Below are 17641 nucleotides of genomic sequence, written 5' to 3'. Positions count from 1 at the left end.
TTTTTCTTTCCAAAGAAGCTTTCGAAAGGGGGCACTCTTCCTGAAAAGGGACAGGAAGAGCGATTTCAAAAGGATCACTGTGTTCTTTCAATTTACTTTTGAAAGAACACTTTGTGTGTGTAGATACTCCAGGGGATCTTTCGAAAGAGCCTCTTTGTTTTGAAAAACCTTTTGAAAGAACTTGCTAGTGTAGACGCAGACACTTAGTACAGGACTTAAATTCATGCTTACCTTTAAGCACATGTTTCATTGCCATTGGAGCTGACAGAGTACAAGTGAATGCCTACAGTCCAGCCTGTGTTTAAGATGGACAGATTGAAGCACTTCCCTGACTCTTCCAATGCTTTAGGTTGGACGAACACTATGAGCCAAGAACAGTCCATGTACTTCAGTAAGGTTAACGCTACAACTTTTTAAAAGCCCTGAGTAAAAAGAAGCTTCTTTTGTTCTCCCTCACCACCTTGTATTAGCCAGAAAGGGTCAGTTACAATGTAGAATTTTGTTTTAATGTCATAAACCTATTTCATTGTGCATATGTCAGCTCTTATTTTATCACATTCACTAATGGCCTACCCATACAGTCTTTGCTAAGGTGAATCTCCCATGGAGATCGAACACTGAGATCAATGAAATTTTTGTGCTGATTGATTCACAGGTAGTTTGAATTTGTATATCAGGACACTGGCCATAAAATAACTTACAGGGATTTTTAATAGAAATCTGCTGTGATTTTTAATTGTCTGTTTTAATTGTGTATGTTGAATAGTTAATGGAAAATACAGAACAACATATACTCTTGTTACCCATGGGACAAAAAAGTTACAGAGATGATGATTTTTAGTGCACAAAGCAGAAAGAACAAAAAACCCTTTCAAGATTATTCTCATTTTATTTTCTTTCATCAGGAGAATCGTTAAAATATGTATGAAATGAGTGTTTAAATAGTCTTACAAAAACTAATATATGCTTAATTAAGAATAGAGCTAATTCTCTTGATAGCCTATGCCACGTATTTCTGGGAAACCTGTATCATCATAGTAATGATGATAATGAAAAGCACTTCTTGACAGCTAATTCTTGTCAGAGTTTTATTATAAAAGTAGTCATATTAAAGTTCACTGGTCACAGTGGTTAACTTGTGTTCATGCCCATCTCTGCCTGTGCTTTTGGTTCTATGTTTCCCTCTGTCCCTACGACTTCACTCAGGCTATGTCTACACTAGAAACATCTGTCTACAGAAGTTACTGTCAGAAAAGATGGTCCGCTAAAACTTCTGTTGACAAATCACATCTACACATAAAAGCAGATTGATCTTTTGATCTGCTCTGTTGACAAAAGAGCCCCCTGGAGCATCTTCACAGTGTTTCTGTCAACAGTTTCTGCTGTCTCAATGAAAGTCTTCAATTTTATTTTAGCTGAAATAGGTCTATTTGTTGGTGCATTGGTAAAGTCAATGAGGATCCAACCCTTGGAGCGATGATCAGCCCCACTGTTTCCAGTCTGAATGGTTAGTTCCATGAGGGGCAGAACTGAGCTATGCTAAACAGAGAGCCTTGGTCTGAAAAGTTACTTGCTAGGCACGCTCTAGAGCTGAGCACAGAGGCAGGTAGCAGGAGAACGATAGAGTTTGAAGAATGAGTGTGAGATCTTTGCCTCCCAGATTCAGCTCTGTGAATCTAAACATGGCCAGGAATGGATGTCCAAAGCAAGAAGGCATTTCCTGTGTATAAAGAGCTAGTTGATGGTTGCTGGAAGAAGTGACCAGTAAGGATGGTACTGAGAATTAGAGAAGCTGAGACATTCCTAGACAATTTAGTTAGAGAAACACATTATTACTCTCACATTCACAGAATAAAGAGCGGTCTGTGGCCATCACACAGAGAAGAACCAGGAGGAATTCCACACAGGTGGATATATCCAATTAATGTCACCTCCAAGTCATGGAAACTATGGAATGACACCTCTCAAGAGCCAGCTAGTGCAAGGGGATGGAGAGAAGCACAAGACATACCTGTGGATGTCAGCTCAACCCAACATCTAAGAAAATTAGATATGACCACGAAGATCTCTAGCCATCCAAGACAGATAGATTATCTTCACTGGGGACTCAATTCTCAGAAAAATCAAAGGAACATTCTGCAAAGAACGGGTAGACAGTAGAACAATATGCTACCTTCCTTGAAAGCTGATGAGAGATGCCACTCTGATTGGATAGGCTTCTGAAATTGACACACAAGGATCACTAGTGATTGTTCTTAGCAGCATTAATGACACTGTATGGAAGGATGTCTCACACATAATACATGGCTTTAGAGCAGAGCCATTCGGGGAGGGAAGAAGAACATGGCCTAGGGCAACACCCCCCCCAGGTGCCTCAGGTGTGGGGCCCTGGGCAACCCCCCCTGCACCACAGGCCCCTCCCATCCTCTGCTCCATCCCCACTCTGTGTCTTTACCCCATTCTGGACCAGTAGGGTTGAGAATTATGCGGGGCAGGGCACAGTAAAAGACAATAGCAGAAGCATGGGTTGATTCACCATACAATGAATGTGGCAGCCTGCTCCACTCCACCCCACCCCACCACACCCCCACAGCCTGCTGAGACTGCTTCTCCACAAGCAGTAGGGAGCACAGGCCACTTCCTGCTGCATGAAGGAAGGGGTATCAGTGGTCATAGAGGGTGCAGTGCAGCCGAGCATGGTAAGTATGGGAAGGAGTGGCGGGGGGCAGCCAACCCCCTGATGCTGATGTCTGATACCTGAGCTACTTCAGGGCTCTCAAAAACTCAGGGCCTGGGGAGGAGGCCTCACCTCATCCTATGGACAGGATGGCTCTGCTTCAGGGATTACCATTGAGAAATGTGCTTAAGGAGAAAAACGTCTGTGGTTTTGAAATCCTCCTGTCCTACAAGGGAAGAGAGAGTGAAGCATTTGGAAGTGTCACTGCTAGCTAGGTAATTGATGTAAGGCTTTGTGAAACATTGGTCTACTTTCTATGGGAAAAGGGGACTGTGGAGATTAAATGGTCTCCATCTCAGATTAATCTGCTTGGCGACAGGCTGGCTTCAGTGATGAGGAGGACGTTAAGGAATAAATTAATAAAGAGGGAAAAGGAGGTGAATTAGAAGAAATTCTTTAATTCCCTATGCACCAAAGGTAGGAGCCTTGATAACAAACATGTCAAATTTGAGTTGCTCATTTATGAACCCAAACTCCTTCTAACTGGAGTTACTGAAACCTGGTGGGATGATTCTCATTATTAGAATGTTAAAATCACTGGGTGTGACATATTTAGGGCAAAAGAAGATGGGGAGCAGCAGTCTACTTCAAAAATGGGGAAAAAAAAGCCCATTTGAATATTGATTGTTGGAAGAAAATTATCTTGGAAGTTTGTAGATCAATGTGTTAATAGATAAAACACAAGATATTGGTTGGTATTTTCAAGAGGCCACAAATTTACAGAGAACAGATGTCCAGTTCCTTTCACAGCTGTCTGTAATGCGTAAGAAAAAAGCTGTGTGATTATAGGGGGACATCCATTTGAGTGACATATATGCTTATGGTCTGATGCTACCAGTTTAAACACATGCTTTGAATTTCCAAACATTATGACAATTTGAGGAATTTTTAATTAGACTTAGTCTTGATAGCTCAGAAAGCTCACAGAATTACTTTCATGATAGTGTAAATACAAGTGATCTATTGCTTTAGAAAGTACATTTCAGATGTAACTGCTCGTTAGACTGAATCACCTTATCCACCTCATGCAGTTGACATGTTGCAATCCAATGGCTACTAGAAACAGTTATCACCCTAGTCCTTTGCCTTCCACCATTAATGAGCTTATACTGCTCAGATTTGGATTTTTATTCATAGACTGACTTGCCTATAGAGGCTAAGCGAGCCCTGTCTTCCCCGGTCTGAAATGAGTTCCCTTTCTGTTTGAAACAGTTGGTTTATAGCACCTTATTCTGTAAAATTTGCTGCAATCCTCTGGGTTTTCAAAGAGTGTGCTACACCTATCTATCACCTTCTACAACATTATAGGTACTGAAATGCTGCATCGACGAACTTGTATAATGGGTAACATCTGAGGTGTGCCTAGAAAGTTTCCTCAGTGCTGACAGCTCCACCAAGAATGAATTTAAAAGGAAATACGTTTTAGCTATAAGTGCTGCACAGAAGTCGAATTTATGGACTGAAATTGAAATAAAAACATTGTGTTTGGTACCAAAATAAAGGAAATGTATCAAATCAGCATACTAATGGTATTAATCTACATTCCAGAAACTGAATTTGTGATTTCTGCCTCACATTTCTGCCTCAATTTTCCAATTTTGGTATATTGTACTGAGTCATAGGAGGACTTTTTTGTAATTTGTCCGCTGAAGAGTAAATCATTTTCAGTGCATATACTGTCTGCCTCTTTCTCTCTTCTTCTGTTTTCCTCTGATGTTGTCTCCCAGTGGACACAGAGGATCTTCTCTGGGGAAAGACAGAAATGATGTTTTATTCAAATAAATTTAAGGAAAGTTAGGTTAAAGATTGTGGGCCTCAGCTGTACCTGTGTATTTGGTGGGGTACATGGATGCTAATTGGTTGAGTCCATCTTCCTTTAAGAGTCTATTATCTTCTCCCTTAATTCTGTTTTCTTTCTTTTTTATGGGGCTGGAGTTTTGAAAAGAGAGAGCTTTCCTTTCCTATAAAGTCTCTAGAGACTGATGTTGCTTTGTTGTTTTCCAATTATGTGCATGAAATGAAAGGGCAGAATAGAGGAAGGGAATTGCCAAGTGAAAATGAGTCCATTAACCCTGACAGAAATTGTTTACACCTTTAGAGATAAGGTGCTTTCATGAGGCTTTTTAAGCCTGCACCAAAACACCTGATAGTTGCCCAGTGCCTAGAGGAAATATTTGATTATGGATTTTTTTTTTATTATTCCAGTTATACCACATTCTGTTAGCATGTTCTCCTCCTTTTGCTCAGCCTTATGTAAAGGGGAGTTTTACTGCTAGTGCTAATCCTACAGTGACAGCAAAGATATGTAGTGAGCATCTGTCAGTCCACTACTATCCTTTTTCTTTTCTGACAAGCTAAGCTTTAGATGAATGAACTACATGGCAAATTCCTGTGGGACATTGGTTGGTGGGTTGTATTAATTCCTTGGCTTCTGTATGAGGTGTACAAAATGCACCGTGAATGGAATCTTATCTATGTAGCTGGACCTACTGTTTGCTGAAAGCTGGACTGATATAATTTCCCCTAGGGCTTGGTAGAAGGGATAAAAAAGGAAAAGAAAGAAAACGCTTTTGTCCGTGTTTAGTACACTGAATCTATGTGAGTGAGTCCTTCCTTCCTTAAAAACTGTCATCTGCATCTAAAGTGTGTGTGTGTGTGTGTGTGTGTGAGAGAGAGAGAGAGAGAGAGAGAGAACATGGGGGGAGGAGACACATAGAATTTTGTAATTTTATCCGTTGACATCGTACTGTGAATCATGCCATAGGTTTGACCAATCCTCTGCACTGGCATTAGGTTTCAAAACTTTCATGCTAGCAAAATGAAACATATATCAGGTAGCAAGGATTCACGGGATTTTTGCTAGCTCAAGATATAGATGTATATTAAACTACCATCTCTGTGGTACATCAGATGCTATATAATCGAGGAAGGTATTCAGTGAATCACAACCCAGACCATTTATTTAACGTTGAAATCCTTTTAGTCCTAGTAGCCACACTATCAAAACCTGCAGCTGCTCACACACCAGCATGCATGTTAATCTTCATTTGCATACACAGTGCAAAGGCATTTCTTGCAGATTTAAGATTGACAGCATGATTTAAAAAATCTATATGGACATTCTTCAGAGAGTTCCCACAAAGCAAATCCAAAAGAACTCAATGCAGAATTTGATCAGAATGTCTTGGTCACTTCATTCTTCCAGTTCATTCCCACAGGAGTAACAGAAATAAAGGCATTAACAAATGAACTTTTTTTCCCCATCTACCCTCACACTGCTCTCCAAAGCTGCGTCTACACGTGCACGCTACTTCGAAGTAGCGGCACCAACTTCGAAATAGCGCCCGTCGCGTCTACACGCGTCGGGCGCTATTTCGAAGTTAACTTCGACGTTAGGCGGCGAGACGTCGAAGTCGCTAACCCCATGAGCGGATGGGAATAGCGCCCTACTTCGACGTTCAACATCGAAGTAGGGACGTGTAGACGATCCGCGTCCCGCAACATCGAAATAGCGGGGTCCTCCATGGCAGCCATCAGCTGGGGGGTTGAGAGATACTCTCTCTCCAGCCCTTGCGGGGCTCTGTGGTCACTGTGTGCAGCAGCCACTAGCCCAGGGCTTCTGGCTGCTGCTGCTGCAGCTGGGGGTCCGTGCTGCATATACAGGGTCTGCAACTAGTTGTTGGCTCTGTGTATCTTGCACTGTTTAATGAAAGTGTGTCTGGGAGGGGCCCTTTAAGGGAGCGACTTGCTGTTGAGTCCGCCCCGTGACCCTGTCTGCAGCTGTGCCTGGCTCCCTTATTTCGATGTGTGCTACTTTGGCGTGTAGACGTTCCCTCGCTGCGCCTATTTCGATGTTGGGCTAAGCAACGTCGAAGTTGAACATCGACGTTGCCGGCCCTGGAGGACGTGTAGACGCTATTCATCGAAATAGCCTATTTCGATGTCGCAACATCGAAATAAGCTATTTCGAAGTTGGGTGCACGTGTAGACGTAGCCCAAATCAATACAAGTATCAAGAATGCAGAAGCACAGAACTTTCACACCCTCATAGCGCAAGGAAAACCTAATTTAAATTTTGCTGCTTTTTGCTTCTTTGGATTTTTATTTGTCTTGTATGATGGGGGAGAGAGAGAAAACAACTTCTATAATTACAAACACTTGAAACTCACTTTATTTAATGAAAGAACCAATGCTTCCTCCACCATGAATATTAACACTAAATTCATCTGCACTTTGATTATGGAATCTGCAGAACCAGTGGGCAGGGGGATTCAAAACAGCGGTAGCCCTTGATTCCTGTGATTTCTGTACTATTTCATCATGTTCATATTGTTCCATACATGCAGTTGATTTTACAATGCTGGAAAAATTAGATTAAGGTGCAGCAAAGTAACATAGATCCTATGTAAACTTCAGCAACTCATATTGTATTGTTTGTAATGCAATGGTATGCCAGAGAATGCCATACGATGGCTGAATAGGTATAGCAATACCCATATGACTACTATAGGCAGGTAACCTCTACTGAGTTCACAAAGAAAGACAATCTCAGTCAGAAATCCAATACTTCATCATATGTTTGATTTTTACTTGGGTGGGTAATATGAGTATAAAAATGGATCCCAGTGTGAGACTTGTTGGAATGGATTGAGTTGTTGAATGATGCACGATTAAAAATTAGAAATCTCTGCCAACTGCAAAATGAATGAATGAATGAATTTTCGGATAAGCTCTGCTGGTTCCTCTGCCATGTGATATAAATGTGATGTTTGATGAAGCCAACATACCCATGAGTTTCTTTAAAAATGTCAGTTTATATCTTTGGACTTACTCTTCTCTTGTCCTCTTCATTAACATTGAAATTATTCCCTAAAGACAGAGGATGAAAAATAGAGCTTTTTTTTCCAATGTGTACTCCCCTCTCCCCTGTGACTGTGAAAACTACAGCTGGAGAAGAAGTGGAAAAATACCCTATTTTATGTAATAATTCACACTGGCAGAAGATGAAGTCGATTTACCTCTGAGAGGTTTTAATATCTTTAAGTTTTGCTGGCTGTATGACAACTTTCCTTTTTCTGTTTAACACATAAATATAGAATCATAGAATCTTAGGGCTAGAAGGAACCTCAGAAGCTCATCAAGTCCATCACCTTGCCCAAAGCAAGACCAATCCTAAATCATCCCAGCCATGACTTTGTAAAGCCAGGACTTAAAAACCTCTGGGGAAGGAGATTCCACCACCTTTCTAGGTAAAGCATTTCAGTGCTTCACCACCCTCCTTGTGAAATAGTTGGGGATTTTTGTTTTGTTTTTTTAAAATAACCAACCTACATCTCCCACTTTTTAACTTGAGACCATTGTTCCTTGTTCTGCCGTCTTTCACAACTAAGAACAGTCTCTCTCCATCCTCTTTAGCAGCTGAAACGTGCTATCAAATCCTCCTCACTCCTCTCTTCTGCAAACTAAATAAGGTCTAATCCCTCTGCCTTTCCTTGTAGGTCATGTGTTCCTGCCATCTAATCATTTTGGTTGCCCTCTGCTCAGTAGTTTGAGCACTAGCCTGCTAAACCTAGGGTTGTGAGTTCAATCCTTGAGGAGCCCATTTAGAGATCTGGAGCAAATAGATTAAAAAAAAATTGGCAGGGATGGTGATAGGTTCCTGGTGTGAGTGCAGGAGACTGGGCTCAATGACCTCTGAAGGTCCCTTCCAGTTCTGTGAAATAGGTATATCTCCATATTTGTGTTGGTGGTATGTTTCTTAGTGCTGATTATAAATAATGGCTCCTGTATGAAATGTGACTGATGCCCCAGTTATATCTGTAATTATTCTCTGCTGCTTCCACACTATAGGCACTGCACTGTAGGCAGTTTCTTGATTATAGGACATACAATCAATAAAATCCTAGCATGCCTAAAGTTCAAGTTGTCCTTGAGTCCCAGGCATGAAACATAGTAAATACCGTTATATGTAGGTGGTAATCTTGGTATGCCAGAGAAATGTTTATTAAAACTTCTGTAAGTTGTGTAGCTCTTTTAGAGTTTAATTTTTTTTTTCCAAAATGTGCACATTAACTTATCACAGTCAGTGGATTAAAGCTGATCTGTGCACTTGAACTGGAAAAACTGGACTATGAAATGGAAATTCAAGTATTTAAAACCTTGTACTTCTATTATCAATAAAGCACTGAGGTTACTTAATCCATTGCTGTATGAAATTGTTTCTGAAGGAGTCCCCAAAATAGGATGTTGATAGCAACTGGTTCACTGCTGTAGATTATATACTGTCAATTTACAAGCATAAAATACTGTTTGAATTACCTAAATGTGTCTCTGCATTTAGCTGGAGGTGGAAAATGTTTCCGTAATGCAGTTCTGCATGTTTGATGTTGAGAGTCTGTACAGGGGAATTAAATTGTTCACCAGCAAGTGATGGGACTATTGGAATGTTTTGAGTTATTAATTCAAGTCCAATGGAAGGCACAGTCATTCTGCTTATTAACTGGGATGCTAAAACCCATAAGTTTATTTATCTCCCTCTGAGTCAGAGCCTGTTATATGTAACTAGACAATTATCATAGTCTTAAATGTGCATATGTGAATGAAAAGGGAGAGGGATAGACAGGATTTGCCCTTACAATTTTTTTCTAGAGTGATTTTTCAGAAAAAAATGTTCCTTAGCTGTACCACTTTATCCTTTCTGGCCTCTGAGTGTATCTGCCTGGGTGTTCCCTGGGTGTCAGGCCTTATGTGTATCACAGGAGGGAATTTTACATTTATCCCATTCCTAGACTGGTCCTGTGCTACAATACCCTGAATATCAACTGTTGTTACCCTATAGATCTGACGAATTTTGGAACATGTGCTCAAACAGATTCTTGAAATCAAAGTACTGCTGAATTAGCAATAAAAACACTGTACTAGAGAAAAAATAGGGCTTAAAAGCCATCTGCACAGATCTCGCACCAATTCCATGCCATCCTTCAATGGTAATCTAAGCAGGTCTAACTTCATCAGACATCCCATGCTACGGTTACACTACAGTTTTCTGTTGACAAAAGTCACTGTTGGAAGAGATTTCCCAACAAAACTTCTGCTGACAGAGTGCAGCTACACACAAAACCCTATCAAAAGAGCACTCCGTTCTGTCAACAGAGTAGCTGGACTGCCCGGCTGCTCTCTCAACAAAACAGGTACTTAGAAGCACAGCAGACTGGGCTGCCCATTGTTGTGGGTGCCCTGCCTGTCGAGAAAAGCCTCCCCCTGAGCATCCATGCAACATTTTTGTTGACAGAATATGTTGACAGCAGTGTTCAAAGCTTTGAGGCAGAATGCTGCCAGCAAAAGTGCTGTGTTTTGTTGAAATATCACCAAATCCCCTTTTGTGTGTGCACACGCCACAAGTTTTGTTGAGATAACCAGGGTTTGCCAGAAAACTGGCTAGTGTAACCATAGCCCCAGTGGGTTCCCATGTCTGTCTGGTTCCCTCTGAACTGCTCATTTGAACATCTGTGTCTGTTAAAAGCGTGTCATTCTGACATTATTATATAATCACTCTTTAGGTATCAGTTGATAGATATTCTCTGGGGCCATCTGCTTCCTGCTGTCAATGTTCTATCCAAACCTTAGGGCAGGTCTGTATTTAAAATTTGGATTGTCACAGTTGGCTGTAGCACTTTAATGAAGAGGCTCTTTGGTGATGTGGAAAAGATCTCCTTCCAACTTGTGGAGGTGTGCTATATTGATAGGAAAAGCTCTCCCACTAACATTCCACTGTCTATAACAGAGGTTAGATTGATATAACTATACAATTTGGGTATGGATTTGTCATGCTCTTGAGTTAAGTACTTAGGTAGCTCAGACCTCAGTGAGTTAAACCTAGATACTCACACAGAAAACATCATGCTAATAACCAGGCTGCCATAGCATTAATAAATAAACAGCATGGTTCCAAATTCCTCTCTCTCCTTTTGGCAGCACTTTCAAGAACTATTCTGTTTGCCTGTGGTCTACACTACAAAGGGTATATCAGTCAGCGTTATGATTAGTTTTAACCAATATGGTGATATTCGTATAAACACTAGTATGTAGCTATTATTTAAGTAAAAAAGGGCTGTTATGACTGTAGTTTATTTTGTTTCCCTGTCTCCACACTAGGATGAGAAAGGAAAGGTTTTTTGTTTTTTTTTTGTTTTGTTTTTGTTTTTTTTTCACTGGACCAGTGTAATCAAATAAGCAAAACTTGTATGTCCAACAACCACTTGAAAGAGCTATCTGTATGTTACTGATATCAGAAAACACTTCGCGTTTATAATGCAACTTCTTTTCCCTTTCTCTTGCTGATCAGTTTCTCATTTTATTTCCTGGACTTGCATCCAGTTTCCAGTCCTCCTGGAATTTTTTTTTAAACAAAGGTGGGGTTTTGTTTGTTTGTTTCCCCCAAAAGATTGATTCTGGGAGACTTTTGTCTTCTCTTTTTTGTTCTACGTACATTCTCTCTCTCTTGCACTTTTACATTATCAGGTGTTTCAGAAAGCATAGAATAAAAACAACAAGAAGTCCTGTGGCACGTCATAGACTAACAGATATTTTGGAGCATAGGCTTTTGTGGACAAAGATCCACTTCATGAGATAAGCATAAAATAAAGTTCAAAGAGCCTTGATTTGGCAGGTTTTGATTTCTTTGGGATATTTTTGTTTAAAACAAATTGTGTAGGGGTGAGATATTTTCAAAAGAGGCAAAATGACTTAGAACCATAAATTATATTGAAAGTCACTGTACTGTGCTGCTAGCACACAGAGGTGCTTTTGAGAAACAGACTCTTCAGGTTAGTTAATTTGGCTTGATGATCTTAGAAAACTTTCATACGAGGACAGGAAATTTCTCTTCCTATTACGATTACAAAATCAAAGGAGAATGGACCAATCATGTGTCCTGCTCAGAGCTGGATTAACTCTCCTGGGAGCCCAAAGCTGTTAGATTTTGTGGGCCACTGAGGGGTTGGAGTGTGGAAGTGAGCTCAGGGCTAAGGTGTGGAAGAAGGTGCAGCTCCAGCTGGGGGTGGGGGAGTGGGCTCCAGGGTTGGGGTTAGGGCTGGGGTGCAGGAGAAGGTGGGAGTTTTGGTGCAGGAGGTGCTCCGGATTGAGGTGCAGGAGGAGATGCAGGGATCAGGCGCTGGGAAGAAGGTGCTTACCTCTAGTGGCTCCTGGTCAGTAGTATAGGGAGGCTAAAGCTAGGTGCCTGCCAGCCTGGCTTGGTGTTTTTCTGCTCCCTTAGGTGGCCAGCCTGTCTGGCTCCCAGAAGAAGGGACCAGATGACTTTACAAATTGCATGCCACTGCTTTCTGCAGCTCCCATTGGCAATCTACAGAGATAGGTGAGGGGCATTCAGACAAAGAGCTGCCAGGGCATGGCACTGAGCTGATGCTTGCATCTCCAGCCATATGGACGAGGGAGGGAGAGACCAAGGCTTGGAGGCAGGTGTCCAATCCATGGTGAAGAGTTGCAGAGGGGTGCCTTTAGCCTATGGTCCCTGCCTTAACCTGAGGCCCTGGCCAGCCACCCCAAAAGCCCCTGCATTAATCTGGCCCTAGTCACCCTTCCTGAAACAGGTTCTCCCTACATCCCAGAGTGCCATCTGGAGCTGGGGTACCACTGAATCTCCCCATCCCACCAGCCTGGGATTCCTTTACATCACACTGCTGTGACCAGCCCTCCAAGCCTTCTGCCAGGCTCCAACCTGCACTTTGTCAGAACACACATATGGGCTACGTCTACACGTGAAGCCAACATCGAAATAGCTTATTTCGATGTAGCAACATCGAAATAGGCTATTTCGATGAATAACGTCTACACGTCCTCCAGGGCTGGCAACGTTGATGTTCAACTTCGACGTTGCGCGGCACCACATCGAAATAGGTGCTGAGAGGATACGTCTACACGCCAAAGTAGCACACATCGAAATAAGGGTGCCAGGCACAGCTGCAGACAGAGTCACAGGGCGGACTCAACAGCAAGCTACTCCCTTAAAGGGCTCCTCCCAGACCCAGTTGCACTAAACAACACAAGATCCACAGAGCCGACAACTGGTTGCAGACCCTGTGCATGCAGCATGGATCCCCAGCTGCAGCAGCAGCAGCCAGAAGCCCTGGGCTAAGGGCTGCTGCCCACGGTGACCATAGAGCCCCGCAGGGGCTGGAGAGAGAGCATCTCTCAACCCCCCAGCTGATGGCCGCCATGGAGGACCTGGCAATTTCGACGTTGCGGGACGCGGATCATCTACACGGTCCCTACTTCGACGTTGAACGTCGAAGTAGGGCGCTATTCCGATCCCCTCATGAGGTTAGTGACTTCGACGTCTCACCGCCTAACGTCGAAGTTAACTTCGAAATAGCGCCCTACGCATGTAGCCGCAACGGGCGCTATTTCGAAGTTAGTGCCGCTACTTCGAAGTAGCGTGCACGTGTAGACACAGCTATGTAGTGATATACCCTGCTGCACAGACTGATGTGATCAGTTCTCCATGTGATATTGGGAGGGCACCTCCCAATTCCTAAAGCACTTCCTTCCCTCTCTGGAATATAAACCCAAAATTATAGTCATGCACTGTACAGAGAACTGTACAGCCTAAGTGTATGAAATTCTCCTCCTCCATCAATGTCAAGAGGAAATACACAACAGATTTCTAGTTTTACGTATGCCTGTTTAGTAATCTTAAATGACTTCTCTCTCATAATTGAATTATGACATCCACACACTGGTTTTGGATAAAGCAATAACAAATTGTTTCAGGGTAGGGTGCAGGAGGAGATGCAGGGAGCAGGTTCTAGCCAGAAGGGCTAAGGCTGGATTCCTGCCTTTCCTGGCTTGGCATTTCTCTGCTCCCTGAAGTGGTCAGCATGTCTGCAGCCTCCTCCTAGGATAAATTTTAAGTGATTATAAGGAATAGCAACCAGAACAAAGCAGATTACTTAGCAAATAAACAAAGCACACAAACTAAGCTTAATGTACTAAATAAATTAGATATGAATTGCAAAGTCTCATCCTAAATGAGGATTTAAGCAGTCTGCAAAGATTTTTGAGTGGCCAGCTGCACTTGCTTCTAGCTTAAAACCCTGGGTATTCCTTTCATGGGCTAAACATCCATCTAGCCTGGTCTAGCACTCCTCCCATCCCCATATGTGAGTCCTTGTTCCTCAGGTGTTTTGCAGAGCCTCTTTGGGTGTGGAGTCAGTGAAGAACCACGATGATGTCAATCCCCTACTGTAAATAGCTTTTGCAATGGCAGAAACTTTTATCTGCAAGGTCATTTCCCATCGTAGCCGATGGAAAAACACTGGTATGACAAAATGGAGTTCCAGGTGACCAGGTCACAAGTCCCTTCAGTGTTGGAGCAGCCATGACTAAGAGGCTGTTTGTAGGGTTCTTATGAAGGATTCTGGGTTAGGGAGTTAAACTTCTGTGTCTGTTGTTTTTCTGATGGCTTATTAACCTGAACAGGGCCTTCCCAGCCAGCCATCTCAGTTGAGAGTCTTTTATCTAGTCAGTGTTGCCCAGGTGTAAGAAAATGGAATACAGGTAGACAGGATACAAATAGGACAGTCATATTCAGTAAATGGTAACCTTTCCACTGATGCTTCACATGAATTATTTTGCATAAAATACATTGTCATAATCATGTCGTTATATTACTGTGAGGCATGTAGAATGTAGTGTCGCAGTTGCTGTTATTGTGAAGAATATGGTCACACTCATTTTTTCCTCCTTTCCTGTTGAAGTTGAAGGTTAAATGTATCTCCATTTAGGGCTCATCCCTGCCAGAAGGGTAGCATTGATGAGTTTAATCTTGAAATTAGTGGAAGGTTTCTAACCATCAGATGAGTGAATTTTCAAGGAAGATGTGAGGGCGAAAGGTTTGACTTGTTCTTGTGACATCTGAATATAGAGAAGTCATTTAAGGTTACTAAATAGGCATAGGTAAAACTAGAAATTTAAAGCAGTCTAGACTGTTGAGTGAATTTATTCAACTTATATTAAGTGTAGAAATACCGGTATAATTAGCTATGCAGATGTGTGGTATATAAGACTGGCTACATGCCATTTTTAGTAATCTAACTTGTAGCATAAAATATTTCCAGTGGCTGGTCATGCAACAGTAGATGGTGAATGGTTCTGAGTTACTACAGAGAATTCTTTCCCAGGTGTCTGGCTGGTAGGTCTTGTGCAAATGCTTAGGATCTAACTGATGAGGGTTATGAAGGAATTTTTACTAAATCAGATTGGCAGAGACCTTGAGGGTTTTTTTTTTTCCTCACCTTCCTCTGCACATGGGGCAGAGGTTACTTACTTTCAGGTTTATACTAGTATAACTGGTGGATTTTCTGTAACTTGAAATCTTTAAACCATGATTTAAGTAGCTCAGAGAGAGGCTGGGGCCTCCTACAGGAGTGGGAAGGGTAAGATTCAGCAGCCTGCAATGTACAGGAGGTCTGATTAAATGAATGTGATGGTTCTGTCTGATAGTAAAGTTTCTAAGTAGTGAAGCCCAGTGATCATTGAGAGATTTCTGTTTTTGAGATGTTTACATCTGCTTAGAGGTCCTCAGGAGATAAGATCATTTCCCGATGTAAGAATAAGGAATTCAGCAAGCACCATTGTAAATGGGGATGTCTGAATATATGCACATTATAGTCTTGAAAATGTCCGTTTTAATTAAGTGACTCCCAGTTTTCATAGATAAATCCTGGTGGAACTTGAGATGATAAAAAAGAAAGGAAATTTAAAACCTGCACATATACTGGAAGACAGTCCTCATCATTTAACATCTCGGAGGAATTATATTACTAAACTAATTAATAAGTCTTAAGTCTTGTGGAGGATGACAGAGCTGTTTCTGGTCTTATGGTTAACCATACATAAGAACATAAGAACATAAGAATGGCCATACTGGGTCAGACCAAAGGTCCATCAAGCCCAGCATCCCATCTGCCGACGGTGGCCAATGCCAGGTGCCCCAGAGAAGGAGAACAGAAGACAAGTGATTTATCTCCTGCCATCCATCTCTTGCCCTTGTTATGAAGGCTAGGGCACCATACTTTATCCCTGGCTAATAGCCATTTATGGACCTGACCTGCAAAAATTTATCAAGCTCTTTTTTAAACCCTAATAGAGTCCTGGCCTTCACAGCCTCCTCGGGCAAGGAGTTCCACAGGTTGACTGTGCGCTGTGTGAAGAAAAATTTCCTTTTATTAGTTTTGAACCTACTACCCATCAATTTCATTTGGTGTCCCCTAGTTCTTGTATTATGGGAAAAGGTAAATAATTTTTCTATATTCACTTTCTCCACACCATTCATGATTTTATATACCTCTATCATATCGCCCCTCAATCGCCTCTTTTCCAAACTGAAAAGTCCCAGTCTCTCTAGCCTCTCCCCATATGGGACCCTTTCCAAGCCCCTAATCATCTTAGTCGCCCTTTTCTGAACCTTTTCTAATGCCAATATATCTTTTTTGAGGTGAGGAGACCACATCTGCACGCAGTACTCGAGATGTGGGCGTACCATAGTTTTATATAGGGGAAGTATGATATCTTTTGTCTTATTATCGATCCCTTTTTTAATAATTCCTAACATCCTATTTGCCTTACTAACTGCCGCTGCACACTGCGTGGATGTCTTCAGAGAACTATCCACTATAACTCCAAGATCCCTTTCCTGATCTGTCATAGCTAAATTTGACCCCATCATGTAGTACGTGTAATTTGGGTTATTTTTTCCAACATGCATTACCTTACACTTACCCACATTAAATTTCATTTGCCATTTTGCTGCCCAATCACTCAGTTTGCATTTAGATTTGATTTTTAAACACACCTTATTATGTCATTCAACAAACGTCAAACAGAACAGTTCTTTCCCCTTGCACTTATCTATTTGCAACAAGCTTGTGCTTGCATTTCAGGCCAGTACATAGTAATATAAAATCATAACTGCATGTCCTGCCATCATTCAGCAAGGAAATTTTTCATTAGTGCTCTGACTGTATAACAGTGTTCTTTAGTTAGGAGCCTGCATGACAAAGGTTGTACAAGGTCAGAACGGTGGTCCATCTAGACCAGATTCCTGTCTTCCAACAGCAGCAAGGACTAGGTATTTCAGAGGAAATAAACAGAAAAGAATAGAAGAGGGCATTTTCTCAAGTGATTCATTCCCTCTTGACCGATCCCAGTTCTGGCAGTCAGAGGTTGAGGGACCCCTGGAACATGGGGTTGTGGGTCTGGCCATTTTGGCTAATAGCTATTCAGGGACCTATTTTCCTTGAACTTACCTGATTGGTTTTGAACCCAGTTATAGTTGTGGCCTTTACAATATCCCCTGGCAATAAGTTTCACAGACTGGCTGCATGTTGTGTAATGAAGTCCTACTTTTTGTCTGTTAAAGCTGCTGCTGTAGGGGCCAGAGCTACTGGAAATCTGAGCCAGGTAGTTTGGCCACCTTTTTAAGCAAATCCCTTAGTGAGAAATGGAACAGAAAAAGCTGATGCCTGTGCCCCCCTGCCAAGAAGCTTCTTTCTTTCCCTGACTGCAAAGCATCCTCTGAGCTGGCAGGCATGTCAGCATGGTGGTGCCGCAGAAGTCCCTAGAGCTGCTGGAAGCTGAGTAGACCCCAAGGCAGAGCCAGAGCAGAGTATTGGGCCATCCTTAGAGCAGACACACTGCAAGGAGGAAAAGCTGGGCCCAGGTAGGGAGAGGCAGGGACACAGGGTAGGCTCTTGGGTGGTACCTTCCTTCTGCCTTGCTCTTTCCACAGAAACTCCCTGTCATCCTCCCAGCTCCTCTCACTCAAACACTACCATGGGGACTTCTGTCACCTGCATCCATTAGGGATCAAAAATCCTGATTGCCCAA

At 42.2% G+C, this 17641-nt stretch overlaps 1 protein-coding gene across 1 annotated transcript in view; it reads left to right on the top strand.

The window, feature by feature from the left end:
- CNTNAP2 (contactin associated protein 2) overlaps positions 1–17641 on the top strand; it is a 1212102-nt gene that overhangs the window by 493666 nt on the left and 700795 nt on the right. The gene's annotated exons all lie outside the window — the stretch shown is intronic.

Source organism: Carettochelys insculpta, chromosome 2 (assembly GCF_033958435.1).
Source record: "Carettochelys insculpta isolate YL-2023 chromosome 2, ASM3395843v1, whole genome shotgun sequence".
Lineage (NCBI taxonomy): Eukaryota > Metazoa > Chordata > Testudines > Carettochelyidae > Carettochelys > Carettochelys insculpta.
The sequence above is the reverse complement of the archived record's forward strand: the minus strand, read 5'-3'. Positions and strand labels throughout refer to the sequence as shown.